Source organism: Lathyrus oleraceus, chromosome 4 (assembly GCF_024323335.1).
Source record: "Lathyrus oleraceus cultivar Zhongwan6 chromosome 4, CAAS_Psat_ZW6_1.0, whole genome shotgun sequence".
Classification (NCBI taxonomy): Eukaryota; Viridiplantae; Streptophyta; class Magnoliopsida; order Fabales; family Fabaceae; genus Lathyrus; species Lathyrus oleraceus.
The window spans coordinates 391702684-391723313 of record NC_066582.1 but is presented as its reverse complement, the minus strand read 5'-3'; positions in this window follow the sequence as shown (position 1 = coordinate 391723313).

Below are 20630 nucleotides of genomic sequence, written 5' to 3'. Positions count from 1 at the left end.
AGTCTCAATTGTTAAATGTGTTCAAATAATTTAAAATTGAAATTGAGAATCAACTCAACAAAAGAATTAATAAATTCAAATATGACTATGGCGGTGAATATTACAGTAGATATGACGGTTCATGTGAACAACGTCTAGGGCCTAGAGGAATGTGGCCTCTAGGGCTTACACCAACAAGTTGGGCTTTGTGATGTTACATGAGAGAAAAACACCTCTAACAACATTTTACGATCAATCCTTGATAACGAAAAATTATCTGGGACAAATTTTCTGGATTGGCACCGAAATCTGAGGATTATCCTCAAGCATGATAGAAAGTTGTATGTCTTGGAGAAACCTGTTCCTGAAGAGGAACCTCCTAGTTCTTCACCTAAGGCAGAAAGATATGCTTATAAGAAGCATGTCGATGATGCCAATGAAACTGCTTGCCTCATGCTAGTTACCATGAATTCAGAGTTGCAAAAGCAACATGAGAACATGGCAACGTTCGATATGATCGAACACTTGAAGATGCTCTATCAAGAGCAGACAAGGCATGAAAAGTTTGAAGTTTCAAAATCCCTTTTTCAAGGCAAGTTAGCTGAGGGAGCCCCTGTAGGTCCCCATGTGCTCAAGATGATTGGGTATGTGGAGAACCTTGAGAGGTTTGGTTTTCCCCTTGGAAAGAACATGCAACTGTTTTGATCTTGCAGTCGTTGCCAGATAGCTTCAGTCAATTTGTCCTTAATTTCAACATGAATGATATGGACAAAACTCTTCATGGACTGCTAGGCAATATTAAGAACAGCTGAGCAGAATTTGAAGTCAAAAGGGAAGTACATTCTGATGATCGGAAATGGAAAGAGACAAAACAAAAGACCCACCAAGTAGGGTGGTAAAGGGAAAGGCAAGGAAGTTACCAAACCTCAACCCACTACTCCTGCTTTGAAGTCTAGTGGAGGCATAACAAAGGAAGGCACCTGCTTCCATTACGGTAAGACCGGACACTGGAAGAGAAACTGCCCAAAGCACATGGAAGATAAGAAGAATGGAGTAGAGACTTCAACTTCAAGTATTTTTGTTATTAAAATTAATTTATCTACTTCTACATCATGGGTATTAGATACTGGATGCGGTTCTCACATTTGTACCAATGTGCAGGGGCTAAAAAGAAGTAGAGATTTGGAAAAAGGTGAAGTTGACCTACAACTTAGAAATGGAGCAAAGGTTGTTGCTTTAGTTGTAGGAACTTATGTATTAACTTTACCTAGTGGTTTAATAATTCAGTTAGAGAACTGGTATTATGTACCTGCAATTAGCAGGAATATTATTTCCGTTTCTTGTTTGGACAAGTTTGTTTTTTCATTCATAATAAAGAATAATTGTTGCTCCATTTATTTGAATGATATATTCTATGCTACTGCATAAATGAACAATGGACTATATGTCATTGATCTTGAAATGCTTATTTATAACATTAATACTAAAAGGATGAAACCTAATGAGTTAAATCCAACTTACCTATGGCATTGTTGATTAGGCCACATAAATGAGAAACGCATTTCCAAACTATATAAAGATGGACTCTTGGACTCTTTTGATTATGAATCACATGAGACATGCATATCTTGTTTAATTGGAAAGATGACAAAGTCTCCATTCACTGGAAAAGGTGAAAGCTAATGATCTTTTGGCCCTCATACATACTGATGCATGTGGACCACTGAACATACCAGCCAGAGGAGGTTTCCAGTACTTCATCACATTTACTGATGATTTCAGTATATATGGTTATGTGTATTTAATGAAACACAAATCAGAGTCCTTTTGAAAAGTTCAAGGAATTCAAGAATGAAGTATAAAACCAACTAGATAAGAATATTAAAATTCTTTGATCAGATCGAGGTGGTGAATATTTAAGCCTAGAGTTTGATGACCATCTGAAGGAGTGTGGGAGTCTCTCCTGGAACACCCCAACGGAATGGTGTATTTGAGAGAAGATATCAAACCTTGTTAGACATGGTTCGATCCATGATGAGTCACGCCGATCTTCCAAAATCCTTTTGGGGACATGCACTATTGATAACAACTTACACACTTAATTGTGTTCCATCCAAAAAGGTTGAGAAGACACCATATGAGATATGGAGTGGTAAGAAACTAAATATATCTTACATGAAGATTTGGGGTTGTGAAGTTTATGTGAAATGACAAATTTCAACTAAGCTTAAGCCCAAATCTAGAAAATGCTTATTTGTGGGGTATCCTAAAGAAATAATAGGGTATTACTTCTACAATCCTTTTGAGAGCAAAGTGTTTGTCACTCGAACTGGAGTTTTCCTAGAAACAGATTTTATTTCCAAAGGAATCAGTGGGAGGAAAGTAGATCTTAAAGAAATTCAGGAATCACAAAGCATTGATACACCGATAGAGGAATTAGAGAAGGAGACACATGTAGTTGTGGAAGAGAAATCTGCTCAAGTAGAACAAGACCAACGTAGGTCAAGCAGGATACGTCACCTACCTGAGAGATATGGATATCTCATAACTGATCAAGGTAATATATTACTCATGGATCAAGATGAGCTTGTGACCTACCAAGAGGCTATAACTGGTCCTGAGTCTGAGAAGTGGCTAGAAGCCATGAAATATGAAATGGATTCCATGTACACAAACTAGGTTTGTACCTTGGTAGAGCCTCCTGTAGGAGTTAACCCTATAGGATGCAAGTGAGTATTCAAAAAGAAGACTGACATGGATGGTAAGGTACATACGTATAAGTCAATACTGGTTGCAAAAGGATATAAACAAATTCATGGGGTTGACTATGATGAAACCTTTTCACCAGTTGTAATGCTTAAATCTGTTCGGATTTTACTTGCTATCGCTGCATATCATGATTCTGAAATATGGAAGATGGATGTCGAAACTGTTTTCCTTAATGGGAATATTTTCGAGGATGTGTACATGACACAACCTGAAGGATTTGACATACCAAAAGAAGTCCAAACGATATGCAAGTTACAGATATCAATCTATGGATTGAAGCAAGCTTCCAGTAGCTGGAATCTTTGTTTTGATAAAACAGTAAAACAATATGGATTCATCAATAATGAAGATGAGCCTTGTGTCTATAAGAAGGTTAGTGGAAGCATGATCGTCTTCCTGGTATTATATGTAGATGACATATTACTCATTGGAAACAATGTCCCTACCCTGCAACAAGTAAAGACTTAGTTGGGGAAATGCTTTTCCATGAAGGACCTAGGTGAAGCAGCCTATATATTAGGAATCAGGATCTATATAGATAGATCGCAAAAACTGGTTGGCCTAAGTCAAAGTACATACATAGACAAAGTGGTGAAACGCTTTAATATGCATGATTCCAAGAAAGAAGGTTCATACCTATGCAACCTTGCTTGTGTCTATCAGAAAGACAGTCCCCTTCAACTAAGGAAGAAAGGGATCCCATGAATAAGATTCCATATGCATCTCCAATAGGATCTATCATGTATGCCATGTTATGCACTCGACCAAATGTCTTGTATGCTTTAAGTGAAACGAGTAGGTACCAATCTGATCCCAGTGATGCTCATTGGATAGGTACCAATCTTTATTATGTTTGTTTAATAAAGTCCCTAGAATAGCTAGTCCGTTTAATGTATCAAGTGTGACTTAATCATGAGATCCTATTAAACATAAGGATATTATTCTTAAAGTATCCGTAGTTGAGCTTTGTTGCAAAGTGGGATAGCATTAAAGCATTAAGACTATTATGTATATAAACTGATTATCACATCTCATGGGTCATGGATAAGGAGTTATCAAGTCTTAAACATAGGTATGAATATTAGGAGTAATATTTATACTGGATTGACCCGCTATGAGAATACTACATAGAATATTATGCAAAGTGTCATAATTTATTCTCATGGTGATATTGGTGTATACCACCCTTCAACCTGAAACCACTATAGACCCTAGATGTAGAGTCGAGTGATTTATTGTTGATCAAACATTGTCCGTAACTGGATGACCATAAAGACAGTTGATGGGTACTCCACGAAGCATGTTGAGGGACATGAGTGACCTAGATGGAATTTGCCCATTTTGCGTAACAGGATAAATGTCTAAGGGCCCAATATTGAACTGGACAAGGATGACACGATATATGCCTTGTGTTCAATATGGACATAAGGGCAAATATAATTGTACACACAAGTATTATCACAAAAATGATTTGTCATATCATATGACATTTTCGTGTCTTGGGTAGCAGTGATGTGTTGCTAGATATCGCTCACTGTTTATCATGTTAAATATGTGATTTAATATAATTGCCAATTTCGCGAAAACCTACAGGGTCGCACACAAAAGGACAAATTAATGAAAGATAGAGTAAATAAGGAACATTGTAAGATACGGTGCACTTAAATGAATTGTAGAATATCGTAAGGTACGGTGCACTTAAGTAGAATAAGAAATGTTGTAAGGTACCACACACTTAAGTGATTTTAGGTATACCATAAGATATGGGCCACATACACTTAAGTGGCCTTTTTAGCTTGCATCCAAACAAGTGGTTCTATTGTGCATAAGCATTCCACTTGATGAAATTTCGTTCCTCTCTCTCTCTCTCTCTCTCACTCACTTAAAGCCTTCATTCGTAGCAGCTAGCACTGAGAATGAAGGAATCCATTCGTATGGACTGATTAGAGTCGTTGTCACCATTCAACGCTCATGATCACTCCTTAGATCTGTATCAAAGGTTTCAATCGCCACAAGAGGTAACGGTTTCTATCTCTTATCATACCCATTCGTAACGATCACTACAGGAAACTTTTAATTTCCGCTGTGTTTTGGATCGCAATTTTTCTTCAGACTGTGTGTATAAAAGTTCATTAGGAGCAAGTACATTTTCCCGGTCTTGTATGTTGATGGCATACTACTTTCCATAAATGATATATGCATGATTCACGAAACCAAGAAATTTCAGTCAAGAAGATTTGAAATGAAAGATCTTGGTGACGCCTCCTTTGTATTAGGAATTCAGATACATCGAGACCGATCTTGTGGTATTCTAGGATTACCATAAAATAGCTATATCGAAAAGATACTTCAAGGTTTGGCATGCATGAATCTAAACCAAAGGATACTCCAGTTGCTAAGGGAGACAAATTTAGTCTTAATCAGTGTCAAAAAAGAAACTTATAAATTCAAGAAATGACAAAGATTCCTTATGCGTCAGTTGTTGGGAGTCTGATGAATTCCCAAGTCTATACGTGTTAGGTAATTGCATTCATAGTTGGTATGTTAGGCAGATACTTGAGAATCCGGGAATGAATCATTGGAAAATAGTCAAAAAGGTTATGAGGTATTTAAAGAGAACAAAAGATTATATGCTCACATATAAGAAGTCATACCAGTTGGATATTAATGTATATTCTGACTCTAATTTTGTTGGATGCCAAGATAGTAAAAGATCCACTTTAGAATATATCTACATGTTGACTGGTGGTGCAGTTTTTTGACGCAGTGCCAAGCAAACTCTTATTGTTTCATCCATCATGGCAATAGGATTTATAGCATATTTTGAGGCATCTAACAATGGGATTTGATTGAGGAACCTTATTAGTAGTTCGAGAATCGTGGAAGCAATTGAAAGACCACATAAGTTATACTGTGACGATAAATCAACTGGCCTATATTCCAACAATAATAGGAGCACGACTAAGTCAAAACATATTGACATCATGTTCATAGTTGTTAAGAAAATGGTACAAAGTTAACAAATTTCCATAGAATTCTCAGGGACAAATTCCATGATAGCAAACTCTCTTACAAAAGATCTTCCACCCAAGATATTTTATGAGCACACTGCTCACATGAGTGTTTTACAGTTTGAGAAAACTTTAGTTTAGTGGGAGTTAGTCATTTATTAATTTTGTGTTATATGTTTGATATGTATGCATACTATGGTTTTGAATATTTTATCTAATTTATAAAGTTTGATATTCAACTATTTATACATTGTACAATAAAGTTATTGAATTATCTCACTAAAAGTAAAATATGACAAATTGAAAATCGAAATGTATATACCATATTCTTGTGACTTTCATGCTACACATGCATCTATGTCATTTAGTTATGTCACTATTAGTAGTCCTTGATGAGTTTTGTTATGATTGATATAATGAAAATCACTTTGATTCTATATAATAACATGACTAATGTACGAGATAATTTGGATAAGTGTGGAGTATATGATGAAATTTATTTTAGCTTATAAAGTCTAACATGTAGCTAAAGTTACGGTGATAGATTGATAGAATTTTGAGTCACAAATGTAACAGATAAGGTATTAGAATCATTGTTTAATTAGTCAAGACTTAAAGAGATAATATTAAGTTTGTGGGTAAAGCATGAATGTCATGAAAGATAATATTATTATGTAGACATCATAAATCAATATCTAATTTGACGAGAAAATAAGAATATTAACAACTAAGGAATAATCTTCCGGTTATTTATGAGTGATAGTCCCCATTTGAAGAGTAAAAAAAACACTTTTAAAATTATCTTCTCATTCATATTAGAAAAGAACAGAAAGAATATATATATACACACACGAACTCTCAGGCGATTTCAATGAGTAACTCAAACATGTTTTTCTCAATATAGGTTCATAGATAATATATGATGTAATGAATGAACATATCTAAACAAAAAAATAGAAGTTTTAAAATAAAAAAACATGGCGGTGTAAATCATTTTAAGAATATAGGTTGAAATCATTTGTACGTATAAAGGTACAAATAATGCTGTGATATTCTTCGTACTTTAATTTCCTGAGTATCTGATAACAAAATAAAGTAATTTCGTTTTTGTTTTATGCTGCACAGCTAAATATTCCCTTCCCCGTGGACATATAGCAGTTTTGCATTATGTTAATGTACGTCCATCAATGAATTACGAAAGCTAGCTTTTTTCTCACACCAAATAATAATTTCAAGCGAAGAAGATTAATGGTACATCAAACAACATAAAAAAATAATGTACTTATGTTATTTCATATAATAGCTGAAATCTCAATTCTTAAGAGTGAATACGTGAGATGTTATATTGAATTTTGAAACTTGTATGCTTACAATTTGGGTTCTTTTCACAATTACCTAAAGAAATTCATTGTAATTGATTTTAATTGTCCTATTTAACCAAATATGTAGATTGCGTTCCTTGTTTATAATATTCACATTTATACAAATTAGGATGTTTCCTTGAGCTTAAAGAATCATTATGTAAGAAGTTTCCATTTCAGAAATATTAATCCAAAGAAAATCATACAAACAAAACGCGTTTTCTAAATAAAAAAAAAAGTGACATTTAGAATCATTTTAATTTTGTCATATTTATTTATGGGAACAAAGATCATTATCAATCAACAACTATTGAATAAGAGAGGTGGGTTCATGATCACATGGAGTGTCTACTTGTGTAAGAAAAGGAATTAAGATATGTCGCCTTGGAATTTTGAAAACAAAGCATGTTTTCTTGTGTTTTTTTGTGTTTCAAAATATTTTTTTTATTACAATAATCTATTTTTTTTCCTAATTTCCCCCCAAATTATCTTATAGTTTAATTTTTAAACTATCTTATGACACAAAATGCTAAATATTATTTTCCACTACATGCACCTGTCAGACTACTTGTTTGGCCCATTTGATTTTTTTTTCTCCTTCCAATTATTTATTTTATATAATCATTATTAAATTCTTTAATTAATCAATTAATTAAATAATAATTAAATATTAAAATTAATTAATTTTAATATAAAAATATTAATTAATTTTTTAATATTATTAATTAAATAATTTAATTAAAACCCTTATACCCTAAAATTAAAAAGATAGTACTTTTATTCTAAATATTTTATACCATAAAAGGACAAAAATTGATTTTCTTTGTACATTATGTTATTTCAATTTTTTCTTAAAATAATCACATTTTTTAATTTAAATTCTAGAATAACATATTTTTTAAATTAATTATCGAAATAACCACCTTTCATTGCTTATGCGTCAGTTGAATTGACGCATCTAATTGCCAATCAATGGAGGCGCCCTAGCCATTAGCGCATGCATGCATTGCAATTGAGCATAGGTGTCATAGGGATGGACGCATGCATGACTTGAAGTCACATGCATTGGCACATGCATACACTACGTCGATGTATTCGCCAATGCATGTGACGCATGCACTATGCATATTTTTTTGTATTTTTTATTTATATTTATAATTAATTAAATTAAATATTTAAATGAAAAATAATATTATAATATAAAGTTAAAATACATAAAATTGACAAGAAAATCAATGATCCGTCCGATTGAAACGCCCCCATGTTCCACATCCAGGTGCGTTAGTCTGTCTTCCACGATTTTCCTGAGGTGTTTGGGGTCTTTGAGTGCTGACATGATGCAATGGTGGCTGGTGTGAAGGTCCGGTGGAAGGTCCAACGATATTTGATAGATTTGTCATCATTTCTCTCCAATAGCTGATGGGGTTGTCGCCAACGACGCTTCCGTAATTGAGTTCGGTGTCCATGTTGTCATAGTTGGGTCGTTGTAGTTGGGTGGATTGTGGACGGTATGGTTGCCCGAATTGGGACATTGAATCGTCTTGGAAACGAAGCAATGATTCATGTGGTGTACTAAAGTCAAACAATGGTTGGGTGTTGTGGCGATGGGATGTATGGGTGTTCATTGGTGAAGGGTTACGATGGCATGATGTTGAATCATATGAATCATCTAGGCTATAGACTGTTGTGGTGGTTGCGTATGGTTGTTGGTGGTTAGCGTTTGATTCCTGGTTTTGAGTTTGGGTGTGTGGCATAAATTGTTTGCGAGGTTGAGTGATTGGTGATTGGGTGTATATGGTAGGATGATGGTGTGAGGTTGGTCGTTGGGTTTGGGTGGGTTGACATTGTTCTTGAGTGGGGATTTGTTATTGGGTGTTTGATGACGAAGCTCGTTGGCATGGATCAATCAAATACCTTGGCTCAGACACAAACTGTGACGTTGTAACTGACCTAAACCATGCCATATAATGTTGAGTTGGTCTAGCACCATGTATGACTGGTTCATTTAAGATGTGTTATCATTGATTCCTCCAATGACGACACATCTCTTTTGCAAAGTCTCCTTAATCAGAATAATCACACTAGCCATCGACTCTTTGTTGATGCCAATCTCCCAAACATGTCGGAGGTTCTGGAATTTGTTGTTGCATGCCTGATCAGTCACCATTTATAGTAAGTTTTCATTGCTGATCCGACGCAAAGTAGAGACATTTGATACACTGTACAAGCATTTAAGGTACAATTCGAGTAGTTTTACTTCCGTTATTTTATTTACGCATTTTTAATCTTTGTTATGTTTTACTTTGTTTATCTTGATTTTATGCGTGCGATAGCTGTGTTTTTGTCCGACAGATCCAGGTAGAAGAACCAGAGAACTCAGAACACGGCAGTCGAGAGTCCAGCACGCAAAAGAGCAGAAAACCCCGGTACAGGAGGCCTGACACTGGCACCCGTGTCACATGACACGGGCCGTGTCAGGGCAAGGTGTCGCAGCCTAAAAAAGGAGATGCGAAAAAACAACCGGCGAGAAAGAAATGACAGAAGAGTCGCCACCGCGCGTTATTTATCCCAAAGGAGGGAAAGGAAACGCTCGAAGTAAACCTGGAAAAAGGAAAGGAAAAGATAAGGTCTCGCAACCAAATCTTGGGTTCGGGAGTCGATTATGCGAATGGAAGGTATTAGCACCCCTACGCATCCGTAGTACTCTACGGGATCCACTCTTGTTGTTCTTGTCTAAAGGGTGTGGGTTTATCTAATGTACTATTTGCTAAAAGATGGGGTCAAAAGAAAATGACTCGCACGGATATCGCAGCCACTGCATACGTATCTCATCTGAATATGAGAATCAGAGTCTTCGTAGCTCGGCTACCTATAGGTTAAAGAGGAGTGTGCTCGCTAAGACATCGCGTCTTATGCCTACGTATCTCATCTGGAATGAGAATCAGAGCAAATCGTAGTTCGGCTAACTACGAGTTAAGGGTTGTGTTTTTTAGATGAACGATGTTACTACGCAATCTACCGGATGCTCGACCTTTGGAGACTTACTCGCCTGTAGTAGAAGGAGTTAACGTGTTCTTAGGAGAAGAAAAATCAATGAGTTTGTTTGGGTTTTAGGAATGCTCATGCAAAAAAGGAAGTCCTAGTCGAAGGAACAATGCTACCTTAATTGACATGTAAACGAGAGACTATACGAAGCCTAGCAATCCTATAGGGAGACGATCACACCATACAAAACAAACATGCATAAAGTAAAATGCCACCAAGGGGCTCAAACCTACATGTGTAGGGCTTTAGTCAAGAGGGGTCATATCAACCTCGACAAACAAGCCATGGAATAGGTAATCAAATGGGCTCTTAACCACTGACATTGAACGTCAGGGTGAGCAGATCAAAAGGGTAATGAGGATAAGACCTCATACTCTTAACCCTGGACAGGGTGAACTCATGACAAAAAGTGGGGATTCAGAAAGGTGGAACCCTCTCCAATGACTGACCGGACAAAAGATCTTGGGCTTTTGTTCTGAAGCATCAGCACGTAGTGCGAGCATAAAGAACGACACACTGAATAACGGGGGATTGATTACTAATCCCTTTTATCCGTCAATTGCCTCTTCGTGGAGGTCTTTAGCACTGGTGCCTCCTTTTGGAGGTCTTTGGGCACAAAAGTAAACAAACAAAAGAAAACATTGCCTCCTATCGAGGTCTTCCAGCTAAGAAAGTGGTAAAATGCGGGAAAGATACAGGGATCAAGAGGTCTACCACACGGATAAAGATCCGAAGTAATAACAACTAAAGAAATAAGAAACCCAAAGATCTCTCGAGCTGGCACCATCAAAGAAAGCAAGTCAATACAGGTAACCGGAATAAATCTCCAAATGGTATCCCACAAATAAAGTGGAATGCCAAGCAAGCTATCCTTTCAGGAGTCATGTGAGCCCTCACAAAAAACTCAACAAACAGGTTAGAGTGACAAGATGGGGTGCAATCAAGAGTTTCCCCAAATCAAAATGTAACCACATGAATCATGCCATTAAAATTCACAAAAAGAGCTCACAAAAAGCAACCAAGTGTAGGAGGCCTAAACCTCTTGTCAAACACATGCATCAAAAGGGTATCAAAATTCAAAGTCAGGGGGCAAGGATCCACACATCAAGGCATGACATACATACTAAAACATGTGCCCACATGCAAAACCTAACGATACCCACTCTTCCAAATTCACCCATAATACCTCATACATTCAGAAATTTCAGGTTGAAAGTATAAAGTAGTGGAAATAGGGCATACCTGATTGAGGAGGATCGATTGAAATTGAATTGCACCGTTGGCTTTGCAGAACAATCTTATGGTTTATATGAGAGGGAATTGGTTCTTTGCAGATGAGTTTCCTTCAGTCTCTGGAGGTTGCTCTGAATTAGTTAGAATCTCTCTAGAGTTTTTCCACTGAATTTTTTTTAGAATTTATAACCTGATTTTCGTGGCTTTGTGGGCTCAAATGAGAGAGGTCCAAGTCCAAGATTTTTCTGTTATATTTTATTTATTTATTTATTTATTTCGTTTTATCGTTTTTTATTTATTTATTTATTTCGTTATTTTTTATTTTTTATTTATTTTTTTTTCTAAACGCGTGGGCTTCGCCTAGCGAGCATGACAGTTCAAGAAATTCCTCTGAGCGTAGGTGATTCTGGTGGCTTTTTTTGGGACTCGCTAGGCGACCCATTCTACTCGCCTAGCGAGCATGACATCTCATGAACAAACTTTTGTTCCTTCAAGATTAACGTTTTGACTGATGAATAGACCCCATTTGAACATGTTGGAAGTATCTCAAGCCATTCCCTTGTGTTGACTAATCACCCAGATAGAACCCACAAAGTGTCTTGGATGACGTTCAAGCTTCTTGGATCTGATTCTGATTGACATGATGAAATGCAATATGAAATGTTAAATGACCTAAAAATGAATGCATGAATGAGGGGGGGCAAATTTGAGGTGCTACAGCTGCCCCTATTCAATCAACTGGAGACCCGAAAAGAAGAAAGCAGCGGATTTCGCACTTTCGAGGTATCAAGGGATTGAATACAATAAAAGCCTGAAAATTTGCACTGAAGTGAAGTGAAGTAACAATGCCTGTCAGAATCGGAAAAGAGGTGGTCTTGAAAGAAGAATCCGTCTGATACGGTGAGAATCAGTCTGAATACCAAAAAAGAATGTTAACCTGGATACCAAAATAAATGGTAACACAGAAATAACCATGGCCTGAATGTCGCTCATCAGTCTGAATACTGGAAATGACTTCGATCTGAACATCGGAAGATATGAGATTATTAATATTGGTCTGAACACCGAGAGGCTGGCCTGAATGCCACAAGTTGCGTCGACCTGAATGTCGGAAACTTCTTCGATCTAAACATCGGAAAAATGGCCTGAACGCCACTTCGATCTGAATACCGGAAACTGACCTGAATGCCACTTCGGTCTGAATACCGGAAACTGGCCTGAATGTCACAAGTTGCATCGACCTGAATGTCGGAAACTTCTTCGATCTGAACATCGGAAAACTGGCCTGAACGCCACTTCGATCTGAATACCGGAAACTGGCCTGAATGCCACTTCGGTCTGAATACCGGAAATTGGCCTGAATGCCACAAGTTGCATCGACCTGAATGTCGGAAACTTCTTCGATCTGAACATCGGAAAACTGGCCTGAACGCCACTTCGGTCTGAATACCGAAAACTGGCCTGAATGCCACAAGTTGCATCGACCTGAATGTCGGGAACTTCTTCAATCTGAACATTGGAAAACTGGCCTGAACGCCACTTCGGTCTGAATACCGGAAACTGGCCTGAATGCCACTTCGGTCTGAATACCGGAAATTGGCCTGAATGCCACAAGTTGCATCGACCTGAATGTCGGAAACTTCTTCGATCTGAACATCGGAAAATTGGCCTGAATGCCACTTCGGTTGAATACCGGAAAAACTTCATGCATGTCAGCATCGGCAGAAATAGGGAAAGATAATAAAGGCGGCGCATGGGCCAATGACACTTGTTGGGGATAATAAAGGTAAGTCATGAACAATCTTCAGTCTGAGTACCGGAAACAACTTCTGGCTTATCACTTGGGATACCGAGAATGTTTTATGCTTACATGCGTATGTTTAAATTTTTCAATGGCGTAATGCTCCATGAAAATGGAAATGCTACGCGATTTGGGAGGATGCAATGCAATATGATTCTACATGCAGGGATGCGAAATGCTGGGTAGAATGCCAAGCCGAGGCAAGGGAATCTACTGGGGAAATGATCACTATCTTCTGGACCCTGGCAAGGTTGTTGGAGATGCACAGCGCAAAGAACTCTGTGGGGAAATGACCCGCCACACGGTGTTCTAGCAATGACGAAATACCGAGACTCTGACTGGGGAGAGAACGACACTGAAAACCTGCTGTTGGGGAAAGCGATAGTGGTTCTGGAAACCATAATCTACGAGAGAGACGACTTAGCAGGGGAAGCAAACACCGATACGGTACCAAGATTCTGCTTCAAGGAAAGAGACCATGGATCTGGCGTCGAGATCATCGATCTGGCATCGAACCCTGAGGAGCAGCCGCTTCTGCTGGGAAGATACAGTCTGGCACTGTCAACTCCACTGGGGATATATAGTCTGGCACTGTCAACTCTACTGGGGAGCGTATAATCTGAAGCACCTGCTTGGGGAAGTACAGTAGTGATAACCTGCTGGGAATTGAAGAATCTAACGTTTGGACCAGCTCTGCAGGGATAAGATACCAAATTCTAACTGTTGAGGAAAAACATCCGCGATCATCTGATGGGGACCTTAAGGAAATGCCCCGAGTGTACCTGTCCTGAATAGACGACCCAAAACACTTAAAATTTGCAGCAATTTTAAATGTTTACTAAGCATGTACCTGTGAAGCTCTTATGTTTCATGATGCAATGTTTATCAAAAATTCGGACGTCATTTTTGCAAACAAAATAGTAAAATGAAAATGAAAACAGAGATATACTGAATAACATGATTTTATTGATTGAATGGCCTCTGAATAGGCATCTACATCAGGAAGCAATCCCTGGAAAGAGGTAATCGCACAAAAGATAAAAACAGAAATTAATCTAATGGCAATGTGAAATGGATTTCTATTGGGTTCCAATTCTGCTATGACTTGCTCGTCTTCAAGATCCTCCAGATGATCAGCTTTCTGAAAAGAGTGATTGGACTGTTTCCTATCCTTCAAAAGTTTCCAGTCATTGACACGAGATGAGATTCAGAACTACTCAGAACGCAGTCATTCGTTTAATCTCTAACTTTTGCCTGGATCGCCCTTTTCGGGTTTTCAATCCACCGGGATACCCATTTTTGCCTAAGTTGCTTTTCAGGTTTTCAACTTACCGGGTGTACAATCTTTTCATTTTTAATCCCTAATTTTTGCCCGAACCTTTTCATTTTCTTGGTTCGTCGGGATGCCCATTTTTGCCTGGACTATTCTTTTTACTGTCCAGCGGGTCTATTTTATGCGAAGTATTTTTTTAACTGTGTCTGAGTTCACAGGGGAAGTGAAGTTTTCACCATCCATAGTTGCAAGCATTAAGGCCCCACCATCAAAAACCTTGGTGACAATATACGGTCCATCATAGTTAGGAGTTCACTTGCCCCTGTGATCTGTCTGAGGAGGAAGGATCCTTTTCAACACCAAATCTCCGACCTGGAAGCATCGAGGACGCACTTTCTGATCAAAGGCTCTCTTCATCCGACTTGATACAACTGCCCATGACAAATGGCTGCCATTCGCTTCTCTTCGATAAGACTCAACTCATTGAACCTTGTCCGAATCCATTCAGCTTCGTCTAACTTGACATCCAATAGGACTCTTAGAGAAGGAATCTCCATTTCAACAGGTAGGACTGCTTCCATACCATACACAAGGGAGTAAGGGGTTGCCCTGGTCGATGTGCGTACTGAAGTACGGTACCCATGCAAGGCAAAGGGTAGCATCTCATGCCAATCTCTGTACGTAACGACCATCTTCTGCACAATCTTCTTTATGTTCTTATTTGGCGCCTCAACAACACCGTTCATCTTAGGGAGGTAAGGGGAAGAATTGTGATGCTGAATGTTGAAGTTCTAGCACAACTCCTTCATCATTTTGTTGTTGAGATTAGAACCATTATCAGTAATGATTCTTTCGGGAATCCCATAGCGACAAATGATTTCTTTCTTGATGAAACGGGCAACCACATGTCTGGTGACATTCGCGAACGATGCTGCTTCGACCCACTTGGTGAAATAGTCGATGGCAACAAGGATGAAGCGATGCCCATTGGAGGCGGTCGGCTCAATCTTTCCAATCATATCGATGCCCCACATAGCAAAAGGCCACGGCGAAGACATCACATTCAAAGGATTTGGCGGCACATGTACCTTATCATCATAAATCTGGCATTTATGACACTTCCGAGCATATTTGAAACAATCAGATTCCATGGTCATCCAGTAATATCCCGCTCTCAATAATTTCTTAGCCATTGCATGTCCGCCGGCATGAGTACCGAAGGAGCCTTCATGAACTTCCTGCATTAACATGTCTGCTTCGTGTCTATCCACGCATCTGAGCAAAACCATGTTGAAGTTACTCTTATACAACACATCGTCTTTGTTCAAGAAGAAACTGCCTGCCAATCTTCTCAAAGTCTTTCTATCATTATTGGATGCCCCTGCAGGGTACTCTTGATTGTTCAGAAAGCGCTTGATGTCGTGATACCAGGGCTTGTCGTCAACTACCAGTTCAGCAGCAAACACATACGCGGCCCTGTCAAGGCGCATCACATTGATCCTGGGAGCGTGGTTCCATCGAATCACCTTGATCATGGAGGATAGAGTGGCAAGAGCATCTGCCATCTGGTTCTCATCACGAGGTATGTGATACAACTTTACTGTTGTGAAGAAAGTCAATAGTCTTCTCGTGTAATCTCTGTAAGGGACCAGATTGGGCTGGAGGGTGTTCCAATCACCATTCACTTGATTGATCACTAGAGCTGAATCTCCGAAGATGTCCAGAGTCTTGATTCTCAAATCAATGGCTTGCTCAATACCCAAGATTCAGGCTTCATACTCAGATTCATTATTTGTGCATTCAAAAGTCAGACGAGCGGTGAAAGGCATGTGGGCACCTTTCAGAGTAGTAATGACAGCGCCAATTCCACTTCCTCTGGCATTGACAGCCCCATCAAACAACAAAGTCCACTTTTCGTCTAGATCAGGTCCCTCCTCAACAACTGGCTCTTCACAGTCTTTCATCTTGAGGAACATGATGTCTTCATCTGGAAAATCAAACTTCATCGGCTCATAATCATCAATCGGCTGCTGAGCAAGATAGTCTGACAGAATACTCACTTTGATGGCTTTCTGGGATGTATACTGGATATCGTACTTTGTCAGTACCATTTGCCAACGAGCAATCCTTCCGGTGAGAGTTGGCTTCTCGAATATGTATTTGACTGGATCCATCTTGGAGATCAATAAGGTTGTGTGAGACAACATGTATTGTCTCAATCGCTTAGCAGCCCATGCAAGTGCACAACACGTATTTTCAAGCATCGAGTATCTCGACTCGCAATTTGTGAATTTCTTACTCAGGTAGTAGATGGCATGCTCTTTCCTACCTATCTCGTCGTGTTGACCGAGAACACAACCCATGGAATTGTCTAGTACTGTCAAATACATAATCAGCGGTCTCCCTGGGACCGGAGGCATAAGGATAGGAGGATTCTGCAAATACTCTTTTATCTTCTCGAAAGCCCTTTGGCAATCATCATTCCACCTGATAGCCTGATCTTTTCTCAGCAATTTGAATATTAGCTCGCATGTGGCTGTTAGGTGAGAGATGAGCCTTGCAATGTAGTTCGACCTCCCTAAGAAACCACGGACTTGTTTCTCTGTTCTTGGCTCAGGCATTTTCTGTATCGCTTTACCTTTGGCCGGATCCACCTCAATCCCTTTTTCACTAACAATAAAACCTAGTAATTTTCCAGATCTCACCCCAAAAGTACACTTGTTCGGATTAAGCCTCAGCTTGAATTTTCTCAAACGCTCAAACAATTTCTGCAAATTCACCAAATGTTCTTCTTCCGTATGAGATTTGGCAATCATATCATCAACATAAACCTCGATTTCATGATGAATCATATCATGGAAAAGAGTCACCATCGCTTGTTGATATGTTGACCCAACATTTTTCAGACCAAACGGCATCACCTTGTAGCAGAAGGTGCCCCATGGGGTTATGAATGTTGTCTTCTCCATGTCTTTTGGTGCCATCTTAATTTGATTATAGCCAGAAAAGCCATCCATGAAGGAGAATACCGAGAACTGAGCTATGTTATCCACCAAAACGTCGATGTGAGGTAATGGGAAATCATCTTTAGGACTAGCTCTGTTCAGATCCCAGTAGTCAACACACATCCGTACCTTTCCATCCTTCTTAGGTACTGGAACGATATTTGCAACCCATGGCGGATAATTTGTGACTGCTAGAAATCCTGCATCCAACTGTTTTTGCACTTCTTCCTTTATCTTGACAGCCATCTCTGGTCTTGTTCTTCTGAGCTTCTGCTTGACCGGAGGACAACCTTCTTTGAGAGGAAAACGGTGTACCATAATACCTGTGTCAAGCCCTGGCATGTCCTGATAAGACCAAGCGAAGATGTCAACATATTCTTGTAGCAATTCAATCAGCCCTTTCTTCACATTATCTTCCAAAGCAACCCCTATCTTGATTTCTCTCTTGGCGTCCTCGGTGCCGAGATTAATCACTTCACAGACTCTTGATGCGGTTGAATGACCCTTTCTTCCTATTTTAATAACCTGGAAAGTTCTTCAGGGAGTTCACAGTCTTCATCACCCTCTTCTTCAGCTTGAAAGATTGGATTTTCAAAGTCGAAGCGAGCCATAGCAGAACCGTTATCAATAGGATCCGGTGACATGCATCTGCATGAGTGATGGTATGTGCTTATGAGTGTGAACAAAGAGTAAAAACTAAACAAAACATTGCCAAATATTTTTTTGGTTTTTGAAAACTGCAAAAATAGAAAGGCAGTGAACGAAATATTTGAGTGCAAAAAGACGTCCTTTATTTATGATAAAAAAATGCAGGTATCCACGTAGATGAGCCCTACAATGAGTCATTACGCCCTGGGCGGAATGTAAGACTTGGATATGCATGAATAAACAAAGAAAATTACTCCTTCAGAAAAGTGACTTGGACAATCTCCTCAGAAGACCAATTGTTGATGACTTCACCTGGGATCCTCGGACACACCCAGTTATCGATGTCGCAATCGCTATCCCCATCTTCATCGTTGACCGCAGAGACCTGGCCATACTGAATGACGCCAGCACTGGAGAAAGTAATCGGCCCCTGACGAGTCTGAGGCGTTGAAGTACACACATCCGAAACATCGGAATCAAGTTCAATTACATCATGGATTACAGAATCAGTAGGAACAACATCTGCGAATTCATCAGTAACATCTTCAAACACCTCTTCCTCAACCCCTTCCACAGACTCTTGGACAGACAAATCTTCAACCTGGAGGATACTTTTGTCGAGCAAGGCCTGGATACCCTGTTGTAGCTTCAAACAACCTCCACTATGAGTAGCACAATCCAAACAACCCTTCCCACAACCGGGGAAAACATCGGCCTTCAACAAGTATCCCTTGATATCTGACAACGGAGTCTTCAGCTTCAACGTATCTTTGACGGATCTGGCTTCCCCTTCCATCATATTAACATTTGCACCACCATGCTGGGGCATGGGATTGTTGACGACATTCAGAGCCGATGCAAGGTCGATGGCCTTTGAATCTATGAGATCCTGAACTACGTGCTTAAAAGCTTTGCAGTTCTCAATATTGTGGCCAGGTGCCCCAAAGTGGAAGCTACACCTAGCGTTGGCGTCGTAACCCATCGGAAGTCTACCAACGGGAGGAGCCAGAGTGCGTAACTGCACAAGTTGTAGTTGTTGAAGACTAGAAAGTAGCTGAGCGTACGACATTGGAAGAGTGTCGAAACGCCGGTCCATCATCCTTTGCCTCTGTTGATAAGCGGGTCTGTTACCCGGTTGTTGTGGTTGGTACTGAGCTGGTTGACGCTGGGGTTGTTGTTGTTGTAGTGGTGCTGCAGCTGGAATGGTCACAGCCGCAACATACGGTTGCTGATGATAGTTCTGAAAGTTATTCCTCCGGTTATCCTTGTTCTGATAAGAAGATATGGCCCTTGCATCCCCTTCTCTCCTCTTCTGTCCCTGAATGAATGGCTTCTTCTCCCCTGATGAGGATCCACCTCCACTCTGGATCTTGTATGTCTTCAAATAGTTCTCCACCCTCTCTCTGGTAGAGACTACATCAGCAAAGTTGGAGGCATTGCAACCCACCGGGCGCTCCAAATAAGGTCCGGGCAGAGTGTTCATGAACATGTTAGCCATTTCCTTTTCCAACATAGGAGGTTGAACACGGGAAACTGTTTCTCTCCAGCGTTGAGCATATTCCCTGAAGCACTCATTGCTTTTAAGAGACAGATTCTGAAGTTGAGTTCTGTCCAGAGCCATGTCTGCATTATACTGATACTGCTTCACGAAAGCCTCAGCCAAATCCCTCCAGCAGCGGATGTGGGCTCTGTCCAGCCTCATATACCATTCCAGGGATGCCCCAACTAGGCTATCCTGGAAAAAGTACATAAGCAACTTTTCATCGTCAGAGTATGCAACCATTTTACGGAAGTAGGTTTGCACATGGGTCTTTGGGCAAGAGTTGCCACTGTATTTGTCAAATATCGGGACCTTGAATTTCGGTGGCACCCTCACGCCTGGGACCAATCCCAAGTCAGCAACGTCTACTCCCAGAGGACTCTGTCCTTCCACTGCCTTCAACCTCTCTTCCAGTCTTCGAAACATAGGGTCCATACCATGACCCATACCAAAGTCTTCCTGAAGCAAGGGGAACTGATCCTCCTGGTCATCATGGACGGGTTGTTGACCGGAGTTGACAAGTAGGATCGGGGTAGGCCCCGGTCCACTGGGTCTGTTAACCTCTCCAGCTGGAGGATCTGTCAACGTCTCTGGTTGAGTAATGGCGGGATTCCTCTGCATCATCTGCCTGAGCTCTTGCTGTCCCTGAGCCATCCCTTGAACCACATCCATGAATTGGTTCATGCGGATCTTCATCTCGGCGAGCTCTGCTTGTAGGCTTTCCATTGCTCTCTGGTGGTTTCTGCGAGTACCGTACCGATGAATGCCTGAGTCAGCTATCTTGCTGATGGAACACCAAACAACTGAGAACACTGCGGCGGTACCTGTTATGCAAGACGTGCTAATGTGTATGCAAATGCAATGACATGTTTATCAATTCCAAAGGGCATTCTACCCCCTTGATTCCAGTCTCACATTTGATAAACAGTGTAAGAAGAAAACCCCGACTAGAATCAAGAAGAAGA